The 3,652-nt window shown below is 34.0% G+C and overlaps 1 long non-coding RNA gene across 5 annotated transcripts; it reads right to left on the bottom strand.

The window, feature by feature from the left end:
- Nucleotides 1-364: 364 nt before the first annotated feature.
- LOC113330859 lies at nt 365-3,174 on the bottom strand. Of its 5 annotated transcripts, none has more exons than XR_003350541.1 (3): nt 2,586-3,174; nt 1,006-2,469; nt 365-875 (listed from the first exon to the last, which is right to left on the bottom strand). It is a non-coding gene; the product is annotated as an uncharacterized LOC113330859 (long non-coding RNA). The 5 variants fall into 5 exon arrangements; XR_003350542.1 differs by having other exon boundaries at nt 1,006-2,259; nt 2,430-3,173; XR_003350540.1 differs by having other exon boundaries at nt 1,006-1,170; nt 1,592-3,162.
- Nucleotides 3,175-3,652: the final 478 nt, after the last annotated feature.

Here is a 3,652-nt window from a genome sequence, read left to right as displayed (position 1 = left end):
CCAAAAATTACAACTTTAATTAAGAATACATGTGAAAATGATAAATATAGTGCATCACCAGTCTTTTGCCCATGCATATAGGCATACAATTTTCTTTAAGATTGGGCGTAAAGAATTTTTAAAATTGGTTTTCTTGTACCTAGTTATCAAATAACAGAACATTATACGGATACAACGAATTAAAGAAACACCAGTAACCACTATGTGAGTTTCATTTTCAGATAGCCTTAGGTGCACGATATGATTTATTATAAAAACATATTGTGTATTTATGCGACTTGAGTATACAGGGCCAAAAGCTATATATACTAATTTTAGTAGAACTTTGATAAGCCTTTGCCAATCAGTAACCAAATGAAACAAATGAAAGACTTGAAATCAATAAAGTGTCCAGATTTAGTACACATCATTGATTACCCGACATAAATGGGAAACCAAGAAATAAGACACTTAAAATCATTTAGAATAATAAAGTTATCCAACAGAGCTTTCAGCTTGTGCTCGTCATATGTTATCTCAATTGTCGGGCTGTACAAACCGTAAGATGTTGCATCATTTTTGTCTGCAATACACTTCCGTGGCCTAAAGATCTAGGTAAAGTGTTAGTCACTAAGTTCACAATGTTGTCTAAGGATTCACATTGTGAATCCTTTGTTTTCTAAAACCCCATTCATGATGTGTTTTCCCTGTGTTACTGTACACCATGGGGTTGTCAATGGTACTCAACAACAGAACATTAACTGCATGAGCAATACTTTACTCAACAACTCACCGAAAATGGATAAAAAAGAATAAGAACAGATAGGAGTTACCGCATATCATGGCCATCTATATATACTTATCCTGCTAATAACAGAGAGAAAAGACATCAACACCTGCATCAAATTCACAAAGACAACCACGGAATGAATATGTCTATAAACCACAATCATAAGTTATATCAGTGGAAAACAAATTTATGTAGTAAAAATTAAGAAAAATGTCAAAAATCATTCAAAGAGATACCTGGTAAACCCTCGTCAGCAAAATCAAAACACATCAAATTAATTAATAAAAAAGGAGCAAAACCCCAATTTTTGATTTATGAACATGTTGCATGGTTCAGTTAATAAGAACAGGATCGATAAGCCACAATGATTATGTTTTTCTTTTCCATCCGTGTATTAGCACCTGCACATAAAAAAAAAACGAAAAAAAAAATCAATAGTAAAGTAGAGAAAAACGGGAGTAGAGGAAAGAGAATGAAACAAATAGAAAGAAATCTCTGGTAAAGGATGACATGTTCTGGTAAAATATCAATTGAAATAAAATTGAAAGTCCGTTACATATCAACTCAGTTAGCTCAATTAACAACTGTGACGAAGCCTAAATTATTGCTTGTGTATGACTTCAAAACTCAAAAATTACATTATAATAACTTATATGCAATTTTTCTTTCTATATATTGAAGGTAGATGACTTGTAAGAGCAAGAGGTGAAGCAGCAAGCCTTATCAAAGATAAGTAACTTAATTATTTAATTAAAAAAGGATCAAACTTGGGTTAGAGAATCAAGGCGTCCAAATCAAACTTGGATAAGAGAAAACACTCACCTTCAAGACAAATTAATACTTCATATCAATATAGTTTCCTAGAGGATATAGTGATCAACATTTCGCGGAACCTCGCCCAGAAAACTTAATTAGATGTCAACAGTATGTTAGTATCCCGATGTTGAATAACGAAGATAGTTACTACTTGGCTACTATTGATAGCAAAAGATTTCCCACGACCTCAAATATCCTATTATAGACTTGCAATACATCGATTAATAAAATGAATATGGAAGGTATCTTGAAAAGTGAATACATGAGTTTAGCAGGAGTGCTCAGTGCCGCAGATAACAACCCTTAAGTAAAGGGTAGTTTAGGACAAAGCTATTGGCCGCCATTGTTTCTATAAAATGCTTTGAAGCCTTATTCTTTGCTTTTTGGAAGTCCTAGACCAAAGTGCAAGTAAAGCAAATCTCATCAGAATATCAAACACCAATCAAAACTGCCGACCACATTAGAAATCAATGAAAACAGTAAACGGAGATGTGGTTGAGGATCACTTTCAAGGTTACTCTTTAATTTTGTAATACGTAAACTCCCATCCTTGATATCAGTTCAAAAGCTCAAATTATATATACAAACAAAGCAAAGTATGCAGCTTAGATAAGACCGAGATGCCGGGATTTCGTCACATAGTTGTGTGATTCCCTGGAAATCCTCCGATACAACTTCAAACACATAAGGCAAAGTAGTCAGCATCGCTAATATTTAGGTGTTCATTGAATTACATGTCCAGCCGAAAGATTACATATTTCGTAGATATTAAATAAGAATCAATTATTTTATATCTTGATGCAATTTTCAAAGAGAAATAAGAGAAATCTAAAAGAGAGTGTACCATGGAGCAATAAAGTTTTGGTGAGGGCGAAGCTTTTCATCTGTAGATTTCAGGAAATAGTGTAAGACGGTTGAAGCTTCTTTCTAAGACTAAAAACAACAATTATAAATAAGATTGTGCAATAAAAATCAATAAATAATAAATAAACATCAATACCAAAATAGAACAATGATAGGGAAGAAACCATGCCTCTCCCATTTAGTTTAGAGAATTAAACCCTGCAAAAATATCGAAAAGGAGCAAACTCTATCTGTTTGGCTGAAAACCCAAAAAGAGAAATAAGCAAAAACTAAGAACACGACTTAAATGAAATAATTATAACACTTTCCAGATTATGTATATCTATGAATTGAAACACAGTTAATAACATTTACAGATAATATGCGCCCGGATTGATTGATAACAGATGTCGTTGAAATGGATTTCTAGCCCTGATTCTCTATCTCATTGATTCAGAGAAATAAAGAGACAGAAAAAAGTTAGGGTTTACCAATACATAATTGGATTTGGCTATTCATATTTTCTTCAAAAACCACACCTACAAAATAGAACAAAACAAACAACAATTAGAACAAAGTTTATATTGAACAATCAGAACACATGATCGATCAGAAAATAAATTAAAACATATTGACGAACAAAGAAAAACAGAAAGATGGAGAAGGAGAACAGAAAGAGAAGAGATTTCGTTCCCTTCGAAGTATTGATTTTGACGGATTTTGACGCAAGTGTTAGGTTTTAGGTTGGCCGCGATTAATAGTTTGGTGGTGTGTGGGGCTAGTGGTATGTGGTATTTGTGGTGGCGGCGGTGGCGGTTGTTGGTGGTGGTCGGTGACGATGGTCAACAGTGGTGGTGGTTGGTGGTGTTGGTTAGTAGTGGTGGTGGTGAGTGGTTGTTGGTGGTCGGTGGCGATGGTGGTGCTAGTGTTGGTCGGTGGTGTGCGGTAGTGGTGGGGGAAAAGACATAGTATGATGTGACAAGAAAAAGAAAAAAAAAATTGTCCACTACAATCCGTGTAACTCTTGTGGTTTGGGTTGAGATTATAATGAGATAATAATATGCATAATTTGCCTACAAATATCCATAATAATCCTAATATATCCTTTTCCTCAACTATCCTAAGAAATCCTAATTGAATTGAATACCTCGGATACTTAAAGATTTCTAACATATCCTAATTGAATACCTCGGATATTTAATGAATCCTGACATATCCTAGTTG

The sequence above is a fragment of the Papaver somniferum genome, unplaced genomic scaffold, assembly GCF_003573695.1.
Source record: "Papaver somniferum cultivar HN1 unplaced genomic scaffold, ASM357369v1 unplaced-scaffold_119, whole genome shotgun sequence".
NCBI lineage: Eukaryota > Viridiplantae > Streptophyta > Magnoliopsida > Ranunculales > Papaveraceae > Papaver > Papaver somniferum.
Note: the sequence above shows the minus strand (reverse complement) of the source record. Positions and strands in the feature narration are given on the sequence as shown.